The following is a 21,648-nucleotide window of genomic DNA, read 5'->3' as shown; positions in this document are numbered from 1 at the left end:
TTCTTCACATTCTTGCCAATATTTAGTATTTTCTGTTATTTGTAGTAGCTATTCTAATAGGTGTTAGGTAGTATCTCATTGTACTTTTGATTTGCATTTTTCTAATGATTAGTAATGTTGGGCATCTTTTCATGGGTATATCTTCTTTGAAGAAATGTCTATTCAAGTTCTTTGACCATTATTAAATCAGGACATTTGTTTATTTTGTTGTTCAGTTTTAGACGTTTTCTATAATTTCTGGATTAGTATCAGTCAGATATGTGATTTACAAGTATTTTCTCTTCTTCTATGGACTGCCATTTTACTCCATTGGTTGTTACTACTGATATACACATTTACACTTTTCATGGAGTCAAATTTGTTCATCTTTTTTAAATTACCTGTGTCTTTGGTGTCATATGCAAGAAATAATTGCCTAATCCAACGCTGCAAAGCTTTTGTCCTGTGTTTCCTTTTAAGAGTTAATTGCTTTAGGTTTTACATTTAGATCTTGGATTCATTTTGAGTTAATTTTTTACTACAGTGTTAGGTAAAGGGACAACTCAAACTTTTGCACGTGGACATCATTTTCCCAGCACCATTTGTTGAAAACTGTCCTTTCCCCCAGTGAACGGTCTTCACACCCTCGTCAAAAGTCATTCGATGTGCTCGCTTCGGCAGCACATATACTAAAATTGGAACGATACAGAGAAGATTAGCATGGCCCCTGTGCAAGGATGACACGCAAATTCGTGAAGCGTTCCATATTTTTAAAAGACAAATACCACATGATCTCACTTATATACGGAATATAATGAACATAACAGTCTGAGGAATACAGTAGACCCAGACACATGGAAGTAGGGCACAGACTGACATCCCTCAGAAGAGGGGATGGGGGGTGGGGGGTGGGAAGAGATAAACCACAGAACTTATATGCAGGTATGCATGACCAATGGACATGGACAACTAAGCCGGGGACAGGGTGAAGGGGGGGTAGGGTGGGGGGTGCCAATGGGGTAAAAAGGTAAAATATCTGTAACAAAAAAATAAATAAAAATTCATAAAAAAAAAAAAAGTCATTCGATCATATGTATACAAAAATATATTTCTAGGCTCTCTTTTCTAAACCTTTGGTCTATATGTCTATCTATATGTCAGTACCAATTTTGATTACTGTAGTAGCTTGTAGTAAGTCTTGTTATTGATATTTTAATGTTTTTTATTGAGATGTGATTGACATATAATATTAAATTCGTTTTCGGTGTGCAATATAATTATTTCAATATTTGTATGTATTACAAAATAATCATGCCGTAAGTCTAGTTAACATTCACTAAAATACAAAATACAACATTTTTGTAATGAGAATTTTTAAGATCTACTCTCTTAGCAACTTTCAAATATGTAATACAGTATTATTAACTATAGTCACCATGCTTTACATTACCTCCCCATGATGTATTTATTTCATAACTGGAAGTTTGTACCTTTTGACTCCCTTTACCCATTTTGCCCACCTCCACTCCCCACACCTCTGGCAACCACCAAAATATTCCTGTATCTACAACTGCCTGACTTATTTCATTTAGCATAATGCCCTCAAGGATCATCCATGTTGCCACAAATGACAAAATTTTATTTCTTTTTATGGCTGAATAATATCTCATTATATATATGACATTTCTTTATCTGTACCTCTATCAATGGACACTTAGGTGTTTCCATGTCTTGGTTACTGTAAATAATGGTCTAATGAACATAGGGGTACAGATATCTTTTTGAGATCATGCTTTTGTTTTGTTTGGGTAAATGCCAAGAAGTGGAATTGATAAATTATATACAAGTTCTATTTTTTAAATATGTTTTCATTGATTTTTTAGAGAGAGAGGAAAGGGAGAGAAAGATAGAAACAGCTAGGAAAGAGAAAAACATCGATCGGCTGCCTCCTGCATGCCCCCCACTAGGGACAGAGCCTGTAACCAGGGCATGTGCCCTGAAGGGGAATCAAACCAGGACCTCTCAATCCAAGGAACGGTGCTCAATCCACTGAGCCATGACAGCTGGGCAGAAGTTCCATTTTTAATATTTTAGAAAATTCCAACCTGTTTTCCATGGTGGCTGCACCAGTTTACATTCCCAACAACAGTGTACAAAGATTCCCTTCTCTCCACATTCTCATCGACACCTGTTATATCTTATCTTTTCTACAATAGCCATTCTAACAAGTATGAAGTGACATCTTATTGTGGTTTCCCTGATGATTAGTGATATTAAGCACTTTGTCATGTACCTGTTGGCTACCTGTATGTCTTTTTCAGAAAAATGATTTCTATTTAGATTTTTCTGACCATTTTAACTGAATTGTTCTCTTTTTTTTTGTTGTTATTGAGTTGTATGATATATATGTATTGGAGATATTGAAGATATATAGATATAGATATAGATATATATATATATGATTTTAACCCGTTATCAGATATATGATGTGCAGATATTTCTCCCATTCAACAGGTTGCCTTTACATTTTGGTAACAGTTTCTTTTGTTGAGCAGAATCTTTTCAGTTTGATCTTTTCCCACATTTGTTGATATTTGCTCTGGTGGCCTATGCTTTGGTGTTAGATCCAAAAAAAGTATTGCGACACTGATGTCAAGAGTCTACTACCTATGTTTTTTCTGGGAGTTTCATGGTTTCAGGTCTCACATTCAAGACTTTAATCCATTTTGAGTTAATTTTTTGTGTATGGTGTGAAATAGCAGCCCGGCTTCATTCTTGCTGCTTTCAAGACTGTCTCCTCGTCTTCAACTTTTGACATTTTAATTATGATATGTCTGGGTGTGGATCTCTTTGGGTTCAGCATATTTGGAAATCTCCAGCCTTCCTGGATCAGGATGTCTGTTTTATTTCTCCAGGTTAGGGAAGTTTTCCGTTATTATTTCTTCAAATACGTTTTCCATCAGCATATCTAGATTCAGGCTAATTGGAAACCAGACACTCAGGCAGTGGACTTTAAAGAAGATAAACATATCCAGTCCTGTGCAACCACAAGCATAAGCCCTACTGGCCACAAGACCAGGAGATCTGGAGGTGTCCCCTGGGCAGTCACAGAACTGGGGCTACAGAGGAGTGTATACGCTCCTTGCTGTGAGCTGCGTGTGAGCAAGGCAGAGGGCAAGCACAGATAGCGTCCACTGGCTAATGTTTCCTGAAAGCACATAGGTCCCTAGATAAATGCCAAAGCTGAACCCTGCCCCCCACCCCAGGTTTCTCTGTGCTGAGGAGCAATCTGAGGTGCAAACTTAAGGTCTTCTCAGGTCTTAGAATTCTGAGGCTTTCCCTGTACATGTGTGGTACTTTCTAATTTTTCCTGTAGATGCACTTGTTTTTTAACATCTTGGTCTTAAATGTGTGTGTGTGTGTGTGTGTGTGTGTGTGTTTCCCATGGGAAAAAGTGAAAAATGAAGGCGGGAGAAAATGAGCACTGGCCCTATAAATATCCTGACAGTTACTTCTTCCAGAGGGGAAGGACTCACAACAATGGGGAGGTGCGACCATAGCCATCAAGCCCTCGTCCTTGGCTGAAGGTCTGTGATGAAAGCAGCAATCAGCAGTCAGAGCACACAGATCCCTGATATTTGGAGGACAAGGTCCCTTTATTCATCCCGGCTCCCACAAGCTGTTTGCAAGCTGCCCCGGGAACAATTACACAGCTAACCGCCACATGGCTGGGGTGATGAACCCACAGCTGCGATAGTCCTAAGAGTTGGAATTGGCCAAAATTAACTGCAACGGTTAGTCCAAGACTTCTCTTGGAAATTCCAAGCCTTCAATACATTCCAGAGTTCAAAAACAATTGTATTAGACAGTTTTATCAGAGCAGTTGTTGGCTAAGTGGGGAGACAGATCCCTGGTCCTTCTCCCTCTACCATCCTCCCAGAAACCTCCTTCATGGTCTTTGGCAACAATAGTTTGGACAACAAACAGGAAAGAGCTTGTAGGCATTCAGTGAGAAATTCGCAATGATCACAATGGCTGTAATGAATTGCTGTGACCCTATTTCAGTTATCCAAAGGCTATTTTCTTGGTCTTTTCTCCTCAGCCTTTGCTGATTTAAAGGAGATATGCAGGCGAGGACACCTGGCGAGTGGGTGATATTTTTGTTTCTTTTAGGAGGCACAGTCACGGTGAAAACAAAGCCTATGGAGAAGGAAGTGCCCAGTGATGCAGACTGCAGTCTTGTGAGGAGTGTGTCCCTGAATAATCAAGCTTTGAGGAGATAAGTAGAAATCATGCTTCTATTTCCAGGCAAACACCCTTGAAGCTTGTGTACAGTCAATCAACTTTCTGATGTCAGATCTTACATTGATAGATCAGCAAAGTCACTCTTTGGCATCAAAGACCCAGAGGATCCTAAACGCCCTTTGGAAACCCCTCAGTGTCCTCAGCACACCTTTAAGCAATAGTCAAACACACTTAAGCAATGAATTCCTAACTTCTCTTCAGCACCAATAAGGGCAATCCACAGAAAACTTTCAGGTAAAATGAGAATGTGAAGGGTTGAGTATTACAAGGAGCCCAGTGGTTGGCCAGAAACCACAAATTAGAAAAATGGCTGTTTTCTCCTTTTCCTGCTTTGCCTTGGTGGCCAAGCTGGGATGATTTGTTCCTTTGGTGTCAGACGTTCAGGAGTTTTCACTGGCCAAAATACTGCTATAAAATTCTTTCTGCTATCTCAGGTCCTTCAGTTGTTAAGTCAGGATAGGGGGGAGTTGTGGAGAAAATTTATTCCAACTCTGTCATGTATGTTGAGCATTATCTTCCATTGGTTTTTCTTCACTGCAGTCCTACTAGGTATGGGGTAAATTTAGATCATATATTGTTGTTAGGTCATGGATAGATTGTATTAGGAAAGTAGTTCTACTGATTTGTCCTCTTTATATGTCTAGAAAATCATAACGTTTAACTAAAATGCCTGTGAGGCCCATTGCAGTCTCATACTTTTATTAAAATGGGGAGTGGCAGCCCTGGCCAGGTAATCCAGTTGGCTAGAACATCGTCCTGATATGCCAAGGTTGTGGGTTCAATCTCTGGTCAGGGCACAGTTAAGACACAACCAATGAATGCATAAGTAGGCGGAACAACAAATCAATGTTTCTCCCTTTCTTTCTCACTCTAAAAAAAAAAAAAAATCAATAAAGCATTTTTTAAAATAAAAAACATGGAGAGAGTGAGGAAGGAGGTGGATGTGGAATAACAAAGAACAAATCCGGGACATTGCATGATGGCAATGAGATTTACTTGGAGGTTAGTTGGGAGGCATGATGGTGATTATTTTACTTTATTTTATTCTATGCTATTCTGTGTTTGTGGAGCAGGCAAGCCTGATTTGATGGTTAGGTCCCTGGAAGAAACAATTTTCAAGAAGACATCTTTCAGTCAATTATGCAATAAGACTGGTTTTCTTGTCAGCTTAGTTTTCTCCCCGTGTTTTAGACCTCACGCATTCATGAGAAAATGTGTTCCTTCACATCGTTTCATTCCTTCTCCCCGTCGGCATGCCTATTCACATCCGTGACAGTCCCCGTTCACTTTTAGAAGCAGAAGCTAATCTGGGTATTTTAATCAGGATGGAGTTTCATACTGGGGCTTTCATATTGAAAAATATATTTGTAGTTCTGGAAGAGGATACATTTACCATAATCACAAAGGTGGGGACGAAGGGTGTCCATACCTTTGAAGTGTAGGCATCGAGAAAGTCCCGTGGAGGCTGTCATCTGGCCCTCGAGCTGCCACAACTACCATTTAACACCCACGTGATGCTGGGCCCTGGAACGCTGCTGTGGAATCCCTGGTTTCTTGACTGTGCTCACTGGCAGAAAACAGAGGAGCATAAAGATAGAACTGTCTCACTCTGTCTTCTAATCCTCTCATAAGACATCTAAATGGACAAAATTTGCCTTAAGAATGCATGGGAACAATTATGCTTTAGTTTTCCAGCTAACTAGGAGGGTGGAAAGGATCTTGAGTGTGCTTCTACCATTTCCACCATAATAGCCAAGTAAGGCTTAAACCAAAGGAATGAATGTCTAATGGTGGAACTTACTTATTGAGAGAAACTCTTCTTTCTCTTTTTTTCTTTTTTCTTTTAATCCTCACCCGAGGACATTCTTTTTCATTTTTTGTTCAGGTAGAGTGGGAGGGAGAGAGAGGAACAGAGAGAGAGAGAGAGAAACATCGGTGCGAAAGGGACACACCAAGTGGCTGCCACCCACATGACCAACCAGGGCTGGGGACAAACTGCAACCGAGGTACGTGCCTTTAGCGGGAACCGAACCTGGGTCTCTCGGGACCACAGGCCGATGCTGTAACTGCTGAGCCAAACCGGCCAGGGCTCTTCTTTCTCTTAATGTTGGAAGGATACTTTAGATCTTAACACAAAAATCATCTCTACCAATTTTACTTTTGACCTCCCAATGCCTTATAGTTATGATTTTCCAATAGAAGGCAAAGCCCTCACGCTTCCATTTCTTACTATCGAGGAATACAATATATTCTCCTGTATAACTTTATCATTGAGATTACAAATAAGGTTGCCCTATCTCAGGCCCTCATTCTCATGAGTGTACAAAGTGGCATGTGCAGAGGGGACAATTCTGTGCCCACTGCAGTTTTCTGCACTGGGAGAGCGCTGTGGGTGGGCACCCGGGGCTCAGGCCAGCACTGCAGCTGCCAAACTACTGGCAGGAGCCATGAAGCCCTCTCATCTGAGGCTACCCCCTCAGGGTGAGTCCTGGATCATGACATCTTAACATTTCTAGCTGAAAGAGACTCTTAAAATTTGTAATTGAATATCCACTTTTAATTTTTTTTCTTTACATTCTAACTATTTTATTAGAATATGCCTTGGTGTCAGTCATTCTAGGTTGATTTTCCAAGGTCCACAGTACATTCTTTTTTTAAAGTATGTTTTTATTGATTTTAGAGAAAGAAGAAGGGAGAGAGAGAGGAACTCTGATGTGAGAAAGAAACATTGATTGGTTGCCTCCCATATCCACCCTGACCAGGGACCGAACCCACAACCTGGTCATGTGCCCTGACTAGGAATTGAACAGGTGGCCTTCTGGTATACAGCATGATGTTCAACCCACTGAGCCACAGTGGCCAGGGCTATACAGTATATTTTTTATATGTAATTTCAAATTGTACTTTATTTCAGAGTGGTTTTTCTCCAATGGTTATTCTTTAGTATTTGATCTGTTCTATTACTTTCGTCTTCTTCAGGAATTTACACACATATACACACACATACTTTGCTGGTGTTCTATATCACTTTCTCTTAATCTTTTTTCATTTTGTTTATATTTTAATTTAAAATTGTTCTCTTTTCCATTTTCTGTTTCTCGGTATGGATGATTCATGGTATTTGTAACTAAAATATCACAATTAATTTAGTCTCTATTTCTAAAATATTTTTTCTTTTATTTATAATAATTTCCTTGGCTTTGTAAGCTACATTTTCAAATCTTCTTGTTTCTTTTCTCAATAATATTATTTCTGATTTATTTTGGCTTTTATTTAAGTTGTTCTGTAACTTCTATGACTTTCTTAATTTCTTTGAGCTTGTTTGTAGGGATGTCTTTCTGGCTTATTTTTATTGCTTGAAAAAATAATATTCTGTTCCTAAATTTTCTGAAATAAGTTTGAATGGGTTTTACTACTTTCCCCCCCTTTGTTTATATATCAGCAAAATGAGTTTGCCTGCCCTGGAAGACAGCCAGAGTAGTGTGCCAGCTTCAAGGTTCTGGAGCTCCCTCTACTGTCATTTATTTGAATTGTTAGAAAATTCGGTGCTTTTGTGAGATGTGCTGTCTCCTTTTCCCATCTCTTCCCTTTGCTCCTGTTGCTCCTGCTCATTGTGGGGGCATTGTCCCAACAGTAAGACTGGAGCCAAAAATCGAGATCTCTCGGCACGGTCTGACTTAATGAGGTCCCTTGCACTCATCAGCAAACCACAGTCTAAGTTACTCCCAGTTTGGACTGGTCTTCTCTGAAGAATATGTTTGCAATGCATATTAAGACAAAGGGTTTCTAGTAATATGCAAATCGCATATAATCAATAAGGAAAAGAAAATTGCTCAATAGAATAATGTTACAGACAGGCAATCTATAAAGGAGGAAACCCGAATGTCAAATAAACATATGAAAACGTGCTTGGTATGAAAATGTGAGTCATCTCACCGGTAATTGAAAATGCTAATTAAAACATGAAAATAGAGTTGCAGCTGACTCAGCACTAAGTCAATAAACTAAATAATAATTACCAAAAACATAAATCAAATCTTGCCTTCTGTTAAAGAACAACCATCACCTCTTTGGTATTCTGAAAAAAAAAAAAAGAGCCCCCCAAAAAAACTGATTAAGAGAAAATTACATCTCTAGTGCTCCGTCTGGTCTCTCTGGCTTTGCTTAAACATCTCACATCCCAGAATATTCTCTATATACCTCTTTAGCTAATTTCTACTCATCTCTCCGGTCTCACCTTATTTGTCATCTCTTTCAGGAAAACTGGGATAGCTAGATGCCCCTGCTATGTCTGTTGTTGGCATTATACTCTTTCTCTACCGCAGCGTTCCAGACATTGCGTGATGGTCAGATTCAGGACGCCGTGGCTAGGCTACAGTGCTGAGTTCGTCGATCCAACCCTAATTGAGGTGTAGCTGTGAAGTAATCTATAGATGCTGTTAGCATCTACAATCACTTGACTTATCCTCCATAATCAAGGTGGGTGTGTTCCAAGTAGTTTAAAGGTATTAAGTGCAGAACCAAAGTTTCCCTGAAAATACATAAGCTCCCACCCTGGCCGGGTGCTCAGTTGGTGTGTCGTCCTGAAAGCCAAGGTGGCGGTGGCCAAAGTGATGCTGAGGGGACCTCAAGACAACCGGTTCTAACGAGTTCAAGCTGAACCAGCCAACCGAGGTGGCAACTCCTCAGTGAAGTTCAGCCCCATTACCTCCCAGTTCTTACCGGTCTCCTCCTGGGACATGTCGGTGCGCCTCCGCGATGCACCATCCAACTCCATGAGGCTCAGGTCCCAGCACGCCGGAGAGACCCGGACTGCGCCTTCTACCATCCAGCGTAAGCCTGGAGCGGGGGTTAGATCATCAATTGAAAATGCATGATTTAAACACTGATCAAGAAAATCTTGTTGGAACCCATAATACCCCTATCAGATGTGTTGACTACAGTCCAGAAGTAAATGTGATAGTTACTGGGAGCTGGGATCAGACAGTTCCACTGTGGGATCCCAGAACTCCTTATAATGCTGGGTCCTTCTCTCCGCCTCAAAAGATGTATATTTTCTCAGTGTCTGGAGAACAGGCTGCCTGTGGGCACTGGAGGTGCAGTGTTGGTGTGGGACCTAGGGAGCAGCACTGGGAGTCCAGCATGAAGCACCATCCTCGCTGCACACAAGCAAGGCTATGCACCTAGCTCTACCGAAGGCCAGGTGGGCCCTGCTGGTTTGGCTCAGTGGTTAGAGCATCGACCTGCAGTCCAGAGAGACCAGGGTTTGGTTCCCGCTAAGGGCATGTACCGCAATTGCAGTTTGTCCCCAGCCCTGGTTGGCCCTGCGGGTGGCAGCCACTCAGTGTGTCCCTTTCACGTCGATGTTTCTCTCTCTCTTTCTCCCTCCCACTCTATCTGAACAAAAACGGAAGGCCGAGTGGCCGCTGAGGTACAGGAGAAGTATGCCTTCAAGTGTCACAGACTAAGAGAAAATAATACTGAGCAGATTTACCCAGTCAATGCCACTTCCTTTCACAATAGCCACAATACATTTGCCACAGGTGGTTCTGATGGATTTGTATTTGGGATCCATTTAACAAAAAAGCGACTGCCAGTTCCACCGGTACCCCACCAGCTTTGCATCACTTGCCTTCAGTAATGAAGGGACTACACTTGTGATAGTATCATCACATGGGTGACAGGGAACATTCTGAAGGTGGTATCTTCATTCGCCAAGTGGCAGGTGCAGAAACAAAACCCAAGTTCACCTAACCATCTCGTGAAAGTGGTTTATCGATGGAAAGCTTTGTTTTCCTTCCTACAAATATATTCTTACCCCTACGGGGTGCATTATAGTCATTGTGGGCAAGTCACTTAGTACGTGGGTATCTCTGTTTTCTGTCTGACACAAAACTTGTCTGCGCCCTTTAGTGCTTACCTCTGTGCAGGATGGGGAGTCTTGGTGACCTTGTACAGTCGTCAGAAGAATTGTTTTTATCCCAGCGAGCTCAGCTGCTTTTCTGAGCATTTGAGCTCTTTTTGTAAAATAATCTGAACCTGTTATTTCCATGCTGTCTAATATATTAACCAGAGATTCAGAACCTTTAAAAAAATCAATCAATGCATCAATAAGTAGAACAACAAATCAATGTTTCTCTCTCTAAAATCAATAAATTTTTTAAAAATCAAAAGAAATTTTTCTTGTAAACTGCACTGTCACCTTCTGCCGGAGAGCTCCCAGCCTCCCCCTCCTGACCGTCTGCCCCAGGATGTTGCACTTGACTAGCCAGCCCCCACAATTGAGTAAGCCAATCCCTTGCAATAAATATATCTCTTTATATAATATATATCATATACTATATGTATGCATACATAGATGACATGTGCACATATTTAGATATATGTGTATATTCTAAATGTATTCTGATAGCTATATCCTACTGGTTCTATTTCTCCGTGGAACCCTGGCAAATACAATCACTATACCAGATTATATAATTATCTCTTTTCTCTGACATCAGACTGTAAGCATCATTAAAATAGGAAAGGTGTTTGTCTTGTTTGCCCTTTTATTTCTAGTGCCCAGAATATACTATGTGCTCAAAAAACTATTGACTGAGTGAATTTCCTACTGAGACTGAAGAGTAGAAGAGGTCCAGTAGAAAAATCTTTAATGCAGCTGTGGGAAATCCTCCCTGGTGCACTGTAGACTAGAGAAAGAAAGGGCTCAAAGACTTCTAGGTGCTCCTGGGAGGTCAGACAAATGCCAAATAGTAATGGTTCATTCTTCGGAGAAGTCATCCTTTTGGTCACTCCCTGGGATATTTATCCTGTTTTCAAAGTTGTAGCAAACACCGAAAGAAGCTCATCTATGAGGCAGTCATTTCTGTACTAAAAAGGAAAGTTTAGCCAGTCACTACTGGTGTAGTTCACTGACAATTAACTTTCATATTTAAAGGAAAGTCATGGTAGGAAAGTTCTCATGTTATTATAGTGTGTGCTTCGTGGTAGAAAATATGTTATTTGAAAATGTGATTAGCGGTGACTCTGATAAAATTTTTCACAGAACATAAAACAGAAAGCACACTGACAGATAATCCCAACAAAATATACAGGCAAAAAGCCACAGTCATCACTGAGCCTGTGTCAGTTCTAAGACTGAACTCTCAGTTCAGCCAAGCCTCCTGCTCAATCCTCTGAGCTCCCAGAGCATGCATCATTTTCCCAGAAGTCTGTGCGGAAGTCCACTGTGCCACATCTTTGGCCTCATAGATGACAGCAAGACATAGGATGGCGTTCTTGCTCTCTGAGTGCTTTGGCTCTTGTTATTCGTGTAGTTCATACCAGATCATGTTGTGGCATATTGGAAATATGTTTTAAGAAAGGACCCAGGTCTCATTCATATTTGTTTACTGTGTCTAGCACAGGAATCCATTTTAATTGCTGCAAAAAAGTTAGAAAGGTAATGTTTTACTCAAAATATGATCAAGAGAATAAAGAGAAAAATAGGATTCAATGAAAAAACAAAACAAAACACAGATTTGTTGGAGAATAAGGCACCAACCATCCTTCTAGGGAACTTGTATGTGTTCCCCTGTTTAATCCTTACCCCATTACTGGGAGACATGAAGGAAACTAAGCTTTACTGAGGTTAAGGCCTGCTCCTTTCTAACCCAGCCTCCTCACTGCACCTGGGTGACCAGTCGGATCACTCATTGGCTTAACAGCCACCTGTGGCTTACCATCGTCCTTGGAATAATATCCAAAATTCTCATTTGACCTTTAGGATTTATTGGACCTGGTGTATTCCCATGACTCCAGCCTCATTTCTTGTCATTCTCCAGGCATAATGCATTTCTTTCACTTACCTGAGCGCACACCCTTTCATATCAGGCCTTCCCACAGGTGTTCTCTCCACCTGGAATACTTTTTCTTAATTTATGTTTTGTTTATGGGTTTGTTTTTTGTTTGTTTGTTTGTTTGTTCACTTTTTAAATCCACGCCGAAGGATATTTTTCTATTTATCTTCAGATAGAGTGGGAGGGAGGAAGAGAGAGAGAAAAACATCGACTGGTTGCCTCCCGCAGGACCCTAACCAGGGCTGGGGACTAACTGTAACCGAGGTACGTGCCCTTGACATATGTGCCCTTGACGTAAGTGCCCTTGACATGAATCGAACCTGTGACTCTTTGGTCCCAGGGCCAACACTCTAACTTGCTAAGCCAAACCAGCCAGGGCTTGTTTTTGTTTTTAAAGAGAGAGAGAGAGGAAGGGAGAGGGAGAGAGGAAGAAAGAAAGAAAGAGAGAGAGAAACAGAAACAGAAACATCAATGTGAGAGAGAAACATGGATTGGCTGGCTCCTACAGGCACCCCTACTGGGGATCCAGCCCAAAACCCTGGCATGTGCCCTGACCAGAAGTGGAATCAACAACCTTTTTGGTGCATGGAAGGTTGCTCAACCAACTGAGCCACACCGTCCAGGACTGGAATGCTTTTCTTCCTCTCTTCTCAAAAAATGTTGCATGAATGACTGATGGGACATTAAAGAGAGTTGGTGTAGGTTCCCACACAGGCAGATAAGAATTTCAAACTGTTAAAGGGACTGTGCTGAGCGGGAAGTTCACACAAAGCCTCTGTGAGAGAGCAGCACCACTGGGGATATTCCTCCCAGGTCCCTGGGCACCCTCAACACAGAGTGCTAAACCCACACTTCTCCCACTCTGTTATTGGCTCCCTGTTCATGCCCCTTTGCTCTGCTAGAGCAACCTCTGATAGAGAGCACACTCAGAAAACAGTGATCGGTGGATAAGGAAGAAACCACAAACTTGAGCTACAGCACCACCTTCTGAGAAACAAGAGAAGTTTCCAATAGCCAGCCTGGTGCATTGTAAGAACCAGAGAAAACATGAAAACTTTAGCATTTGCCCACAAAAGAAAGGAAGAAGAGGAGGGCAGGTTCACCGTCACAAACACAGAAAAAAATCAGATAATAACAATACATAGAACGTAACACTCCATCTGCTAAAGACAAATGAGCACAGAGTTAAGAATGTGTCTGCCTCTTCAAACGTGAAAGCACCAGTACATAACTAAAAGGAAGATGAAAAGTCAAGGAAATATGGCATCACAAAAAGAAAATGACCAGTCTTCAGCAATCAAGCTCAAAGGCATTGGGGTATTCTGATCTAACTGATAATGGGTTCAAAAGAGCAATTGTGAAGAAATTCAGTGAGTTACAAGAAAACTCAGAAAGGCAATTCAATGAAATCAGGAATAAAATATATGAACAAAATGAGTTCTTTTCTAAAGAGATTAAAATTATATTTAAAAACAAAAACAAAACAGTGTTCTGGCCAGTGGTTTATTTGGTTGGAGCGTCATCCTGTACACCAAAAGGGTACATATCTAGGTTGCAGGTTCGATCCCTGGTGGGACCACATATATGGGAGGCAACCCATTGATGTTTCTCTCTCACATCAATGTTTCTCTCTTTCTCTTCCCCTTCCTCTGTCTCTAAAATCAATATAAATAATATCCTCATGTGAGAATTAGAAAAATAAAAAACAGTAAATCTAGAAGAGAAAGATTCAATAAATGAGATGAAGAATGTATAGAGAGTATCTGTAGCAGTTCAGACCAGATGGTAATAAGCACGTGCTTTGGGGTATAGAAATTTTGAAATAACACAATTAGAAGACATGAAAGAACAGAGATCTACAAAGAGCAAAGGAAGTCTACTTGGCCTGTGGGAGTCCATCAGAAAGACAAATAATAGAATAATCAGGGTTCTAGAGAGAGAATTGAGGGAGAAGGGGGGCAGAGAATTTATTTAAAGAAATAATAGCTAACAACATCCAAAACGTGGGGAAAGACTTGGATATACAAGTTCAGGAAACTAATAAATCACCCTATTATCTCAATGCATAAAAATCTTTCTCCAAGACATATTATATGATATGTCAAAAATCTATGATAAAAAAACTTGGAAATTCCTGGAGAATTTCATGTAAATGATTAAGAGGGGAGAGGAACACTCCACCCAATTAAAGAGAAAATGAGGTGAAGTAAGAACACTTTTGCTGAAACACATAAAATAAGGTGTTGTACAGTGATTGCTGAATAGAGACCTTGAGAAAGATCTTGAAAAAGCAAGCTTGAAGGAGGACACCCTGCTACTATGTGGTCTCCCTCAGCATCTTGTTCCCCTCATGTTCTTACTTGTTATGATGCTCACCCATTTTGACCAGCTATAGAAATGACGTCTTTGGTTTCCAATCATTTTTTTTTATTTATTTATTTATTTATTTATTTATTTATTTATTTATTTATTTATAATCCTCACCTGAGGATATTTTTCCATTGATTTTTAGATAGAGCGGGAGGGAGAGAGAGAGAGAGAGAGAGACATTGATTGGTTGCCTCTCACACAGCCCCAACAGGGGCTGGGAATCAAACCTACAATCGAGGTACACGTCCTTGATCAGAAAACAGACCTGTGACTCTTTGGTTCACAAACTGATGCTCTAACCACAAAGCCAAACCAGCCAGGGCTCTTGTTTTGTTTTTTTTTAAAAGAATCTTAAAGTCATCCAGGGAAAATAAGAATGTAACCAACAAAGAAACCTCCACTAGGCAATCAGTGGATTTCTCAGCAGAAAGTCTCCAGGCTAAAAAGAGGGTGGGCCCTGGCCGGTTTGGCTCAGCGGTAGAGCATCGGCCCAAGGACCAATGAGTCCCAGGTTCGATTCCAGCCAAGGGCGCGTACCTCAGTTGCGGTTCATCTCCAGCCCTGGTCGAGGTCTTGCGGGAGGCAACCAGTCCATGTGTTCTTCTCATGTCAATGTTTCTTTCCCTCTCCCTTTCTCTCTCTCTCTCTCTACCTGAAGATAAATAGAAAAATATCCTCAGGTAAGGATAAAAAATAAATAAATAAAAAGAGGGCGGAAAGACATATTCTAAATGCTGAAAGATATCATTGCCAAGTAAGAATAGTTTCTCTGGCAAAGTTATCCCTCAGATTTGAAGGAGAAATAAAGACTTTTCCAGACAAACTTAGGCTTAGGGGGTTCGCCACTTGGCTTTGCACGAAATCCTGAAAGGAGTTCTCAAAGCTGAAATGGAAAGACAATAATCAGCGACATGAAAGTATACAGCATACTGGTAAGTGTAAAAAATATACAGTCAGACTAAGGAAACTGTTTTATCTACTAAACAATAGTATAAAGTTTAAAGAAAAAGTAGTAAAAATAATTAAAGTACTATAAATTGTTAACAAACAGACAATAGTGCCCTGGCCGGTTTGGCTCAGCAGTTAGAGTGTCAGTGGATCAATGAGTCCCAGGTTGGATTCCAGTCAAGGGCAGGTACCTCAGTTGTCGTTCGGTCCCTGGCCCTGGTCAAGGTCGTGTGGGAGGCAACTAGTCGATGTGTCCCTCTCACATCAATGTTTCTCTCTCTCTCCCTCCCTCCTACTCTATCTGAAGATACATAGAAAAAAATCCTCGAGTGAGGATTAAGAAAAAAAATAGACAACATTAAAAGAGATAAATTGTGAGATCAATAATTTATTTTGCTGAGATTAATTTTTAGAGATATATATATATATAGAAAAACATCATCGATTGGCTGCCTCCTGCACTCCCCCTACCAGGGAAGGAGCCCACAACCTGGGCACATGTCCTGACTGGGAACTGAACCGTGCACAGGACGATGCCCAGTCAGCTGAGCCACATCAGCCAGGGCATGACATCAATAATTTAAAAGGGATGAACAAAGGGCTGGAGCTCTTATAGGTGACCCAAGTTAAATTGCTAACAGCCTAAAATGGACCACTTTATCAATAAGATGTGTTGTATAAGCTCTATGAAAACCACAATGCAAAAACCTAGAGCAGAGGAAAAATAAAGGGAATAGAGTATAGCAACACAGAAAATATCCAATTTATGAAGGTAAGCAGAGACAGAGAGGAAAACAATGGAAATATAAAACAACCAGAAAGCAATTTATAAGATGGCAATAGTAAGTTCTTAATATAAATAATTACTATAAAGGTAAATGGATTTAATTCACCAATCAAAAGGCACAGAGTCACTGAATAGATTTAAAAAGACAAGATCCAGCCTGGCTGGTGTGGCTCAGTGGACTGAGTATTCTCCCATGGACTGAGAAATCTTGGTTCAATTCCCAGTCAGGGCACATGCCTGGGTTGTGGCTTCGATCCAATGGGGGTCATGCAGGAGGCAGTCGATCCATGTTTCTCTCCCACATCCATGTTTCTCCCTCTCTCTCCTTCCTGCCTCTCTAAAAAATCAATAATACAAAATTTAAAAAAAGACAAGACTCAGCTATATGCTGCCTACAAGAGATTCACTTGAGCCTTAAGGTCACATAGAATCAAAGTGAAGGGATGGAAAAAGGTATTTCATGCAAGTGGAAACCAAAACATAATGGAGTTATCTATATTTATATCAAAATAGACTTCAAGCCAAAAATAGTAATAGGCAACAAGGAAGGTGATTATATAATGATAAAGGGGTCAATTCATCAAGACATCAAGAAGAGATAACAATCATAAATAGATACATACCCAACATTGGAGCACAAAATATATCAAGCAAATACTAATAGATATGAAAGGAGAAATAGACAACAATACAATAATAGTAGGAGACTTCAATACACACCTTCCACAATGGATACATCATCCAGACAGAAAATCAACAAGGAAACAATGGACTTGAAACAAACATTAGACCAAATGGACCTAACAAGCACCTATAGACCATTTTATCCAATAGCATCATAATACAGAGACCAGAATTAAACCCCCACATACAGAGTCAACTAATATTTGATAAGGGAGCCAATAACATCTAGTAAGGAAAGGGTAGTCTATTCAATAAATGTTGTTGGAAAAACTGGATAACCACATGCAGAAAAATAATATTGAACCCATATTTTAATAGATGAAAGTAAAACCTAAAACAATGTACCTCATAGAAGAAAATACAGGACAAAATCTTTATGACAATGGATTCGGTAATTATTTCTTAGATATGACACCAAAGTCACAGGTAATAAATATGTAGGCTTTTTATTCAAATTGCCAAGTTGCCTTCCAAAAATATTATATCAATTACACACCCACAGGCAGACTAACAGTTTTGTAGGATCATGGTCATTATCATGCATTATTTTTTTAAAACTTTTGCTCATACATATATTGGGGGGGGGGGGGGGCGGGTATGTGCCCCTAGCAGGAACCGAACCCGGGACTCTCTGATCCATAGGCCAATGCTCCAACCGTTGAGCCAAACCGGCCAGGGCCAACTTTTGCTCATATTTTTAAAAATACTTTAATATTTACTTAATACTTTTTGCTCATTTAATGGGTAAAATAGTATTTTAGAGTTGTTTTAGTCAAAATTTTACTAAAAAAAATTAAAACATACAGAAATGTTGAAAGAATTGTACAGTTTGTGTGCTCATATATCCAATAGTTTGAGTTTATAAGGAACCTTTTACTATATTTGCTTTAATACATATGTAAATATCTATCCATCCCTCTGTCTACCATTAATACATATTATTTTAATGTATTTCAAGGTCTTGAACTGTATGCATTCCCTCTCAGCATTTTAGTATGTATATTATTAGATTTCAATATGTGTTGACTGGTCTTTTTTAGGTAAAATTTAAATACAGTGAAATTCGTAAACCTTACGGTACCAATTGATGAGTTTTGGCAAAGACATATACTTATGAGACACAAACCTCTATCAAGATACAGGACACTCTCTCCTGGGATATCAGCAGACCACATGGAAACAAAGGCTCTTGGAAGTGCAATGCCCAGAAAACCTGTCTTATCTGTCAGTGCAAGAAAAATTAAGGACAATGCAGCCAATTTGTATAATTTAATTCTGAAATAGGAAAGCCTCAATGATACAGGCATTGCTACTGAAAATAATGTTGCCAAAACGAAAATCAGTCTATTGAATAAAGACAGAGAGCAGCAGCCGGGCTTGCGAGGAAAATGCAAAACAGAGGCCTCCAGAATGTAGTAGGCTCGAGGTTCTGTGCGAGGAGCCACAAGCCACCTTAGATAGTTTGATCAAAATACAGGTGACTATGGAAAAGCAGTCTTCAACTACCAAGGGGATTTGTCAACTGGAAAATTACCATTATGGGGAGGATAGCAAACGGATCCCGTTTTTCACATGTGGCCCACAGCCCATTCGTACCAGGCTTCCGCCAGCCTCCGCCTGTACCGGAGGAGCCCCTCCTGAAGCGCACATTGTTGAGGAGCTCACGTACGCCGCGGACCACGGCCTCACCCTGACCTCCTTGTCCCAGTGTCTGCACCAGCCTGACGTGCAGAGTGACAGCAAACTGCTTCTGGAAGGGATGCTGCTCTAAACGGGGCATTGAGCACTGTGCCCTCCCAGCACGCTTCGCGTGTGACTGTACAGGCTGGGCACACTGGCTTCTGCGCTCCCAAGGTGGACAGTGTTCCGTGCGGGACCCAGGGCCGGGCGGCAGCCAGCGTCATGCCCAGGCTCTGGCATGGCCACCCACCGACCTTCTTAGGGTCTTCCAGACTGGACCATTTCACCAGCTCCCTCGGCCTCTCCAGACACACTTGTTACTGCCGCATGCCTTTGCCACTCAGTGTCATATGTACCCAGTGTGTACCTGTCACCCATGTGGACCTCCGCGTGAAATAAATGAATTCCTCAACAGGAAACAAAACCAAACAAACAAAAAACCGCACAGGACGTTACCATTATGCCAACAAGCTGCTTCATGCCTCTTTTCGTTAAATCCTGCCCCTCTCCCAGAAACAACCACTCTTTGCAGTGTTTTAAATCACAGTTTACTTGAGCCAGTTCCAGAACTTCATGTCAGTGGAGTCATACAGCATGTACTCTTGCGGATCAGGATTCTCTCACTGAGCATAATGTTGAGATGCATCCCTCTTGTTTCCTGTCCCAGCTGGTTTTCGGCTCCCTTTTTACTGCTGAGCTGTATTCCATTGCATGAACGTACCACAGGTATTTATTGCTTCTCCTGTTGATGGACACCTGGGCTGTGCCTGGTTTTTGTATTCTTTTAATAAAGAGCTATGAAATTCACAAGTGTTTTATTTTGTATTTATTACAATGAATAAAGCCATGGATCTTCACTACCTTTGTTCAACAGTTGTAATTACTCTTTAATGAGTTATATATTTACTCATATATTTTGTTGAATAATTTCTTATGATGTCAAACATTTTTATATACATTTTTAAGAACTTGTTTTAATAGTAATGGTATTACTTCTATAACTATATTACCTGAACTTTGGCATTTGGCTATTTCCATAACTTTTATTTGGGCAGTGATGGCTAATTCTCAAAAGTAGATATTCTATTTTATAATATATCCTAACATAATCTGAGAGGATTAACTATATATATTTTAAACAATTTTTTTTCCTCTTTGGAAATTTAATACCACTACCACAGGAACACACACATACACAAACAATGTTACAGAGACAAAATAAATGGTTTAACTTTGATTTTAAATCCATGTGTAAGTTCTAAGCAACCACTAGATTCATAGCTATGAGCTTATTATGAAGTTCTGAAATTGAGTAATATATCAAGTAGCCAAAATGCATTTTTTTCAAGGTTTTCATTTCCCCTTGGATAATAGTTACTGTAAATTTGTATTTCAGTGCTTAGGTTAAAATACTATTTTTGGATCAATCCATGTGTGAGCAAGAAATATTTTTTTAAGCCTGGTCCTTCCTTGGCTTAAATTCTATCTTGGCAGAATTTAAAGATCTCTAATTAACTGGAGTGTTCCAAACTGCAGAGATTATGGTTTTCAAAAGAGAGAGCCAAAAGCCTTCTATCAAAGAGTCGATTGAGAAAGGAAGTAGAAAGGAAATAAAATGGTTGCTAGCTTGCTGGATACTAGGATATTATCACAATGGCATGTGTCCTTGGAGAGCCAACTAACCCAGGTAGCAAGATACCCAGGTACACATCCTGCTTAGTGATCTGACAGTGTGCCAGGGAAAACTCCAGTTCTTTTCCTTTGTGTCTCCTTTACTCTCACTCTACTACCACACCCACAACATTTCTGACACCAGATGAGTGGGATTTCCTCGGCCAAACAATTCTCTGTGTCCTACAGTTTAACTCAGTTCTGATGTTATTTACCTGGAGACAATGACACATTCCCCAAGTTAAGGGCTCGGTCCTACAAGACTCTCCCACTCCACTTCTGATGCCAGTCACAAGTAATAGCCTGACTTGGCCACAAATCATTTTCCCACAACCTCCTCCTCAGTTTTGATTAATTGGCTAGAGTGGCCCAAAGAACTCAGGGAAACACATTTACCAGTTTATAAATGATATGATACAAGATGAACAACCAGATGAAGAGTTACATAGGGAGAAGAAAACATAATGGTCTCCTCTGAGGCAGTTATGCAAGACAAATGCTCATTCTCCCACCACTCCTCTTTGCTTTTAGACTTATAACTAGACTCAAGTCTCAGCAGGTCCCTAAAGATGAGGTATAAAGATGAGGAGATGTGCTATACTCCAAAAGAACTACTTGAGTTTTCTAATTTACTTAAGCAGAAACCCAAGGAACGTGCCTGGGAATGGATATTTACAGTGTGGAATAATGTTGAAAAGAAGGAACAAAGTTGGATCAGGCCAAATTTGCTGATATAGTCTCACTAAGGAGAGATTCTGCATTTAATGTTGCAGTTTAGGTAGTCAGAAAAGGCTCTAATAGTTTGTTTTGTTGTCTGAAACATAGACCGAAAGATGGCCCACCATGAGCAAACTGGAAATGCTTTACCTTCCTTGGTTTAATGTAGAGGAAGTAATCCAGAGGCTTAAGGAGATTGGAATGTTAGAGTGAATTTATCATTTAAGATCTGCTTACTTACACTGGGAAAGTCCAGATACCATACCTTTCACCAACACTGAGACATAAATTTGTGAGGGGAGCCCTAGCATTCCTGACGAGCTCTGGGATTGCTCTTTTCTGTAGGCAAGACCTTATGATGGGAACTGTCGCCACTCAACTGGAAAATCTGAATGTAATGGGAGTAATTGGATCCACGGGTGGTAGGGGCCAAGTGATGGTACTTACTGCCAAGAGCAAGGTAGACATGCTTACTGTAATGGACAGCAGCAGTCTCAAAGCAGCCATCAGAACAGTCTGACTCACACAGACCTGTGGTATTACCCAGTCATTCATGGGGTTCCTAGAAGTGAAATAGATAGGAAGCCTACTAAATTCTTACTTGATCTGTATAAGAGAAAATTTCTAGGTCAAGTGAACAAAAATCTAACCTGAATCATAAAAACA

The 21,648-nt window shown here is 40.4% G+C and overlaps 1 non-coding gene and 2 pseudogenes across 1 annotated transcript; all 3 read left to right on the top strand.

Moving 5' to 3' along the window:
- Positions 1-644: 644 nt before the first annotated feature.
- LOC118629221 lies at positions 645-751 on the top strand. Its single transcript, XR_004959442.1, has one exon. It is a non-coding gene; the product is annotated as a U6 spliceosomal RNA (small nuclear RNA).
- A 4,786-nt stretch (positions 752-5,537) lies between these two features.
- Positions 5,538-10,038, top strand: LOC118628625 (annotated as a pseudogene).
- An 8,049-nt stretch (positions 10,039-18,087) lies between these two features.
- On the top strand, positions 18,088-18,697 carry LOC118629062 (annotated as a pseudogene).
- Positions 18,698-21,648: the final 2,951 nt, after the last annotated feature.

The sequence above is a fragment of the Molossus molossus genome, unplaced genomic scaffold, assembly GCF_014108415.1.
Source record: "Molossus molossus isolate mMolMol1 unplaced genomic scaffold, mMolMol1.p scaffold_m16_p_13, whole genome shotgun sequence".
Lineage (NCBI taxonomy): Eukaryota > Metazoa > Chordata > Mammalia > Chiroptera > Molossidae > Molossus > Molossus molossus.
The sequence above is the reverse complement of the archived record's forward strand: the minus strand, read 5'-3'. Positions and strand labels throughout refer to the sequence as shown.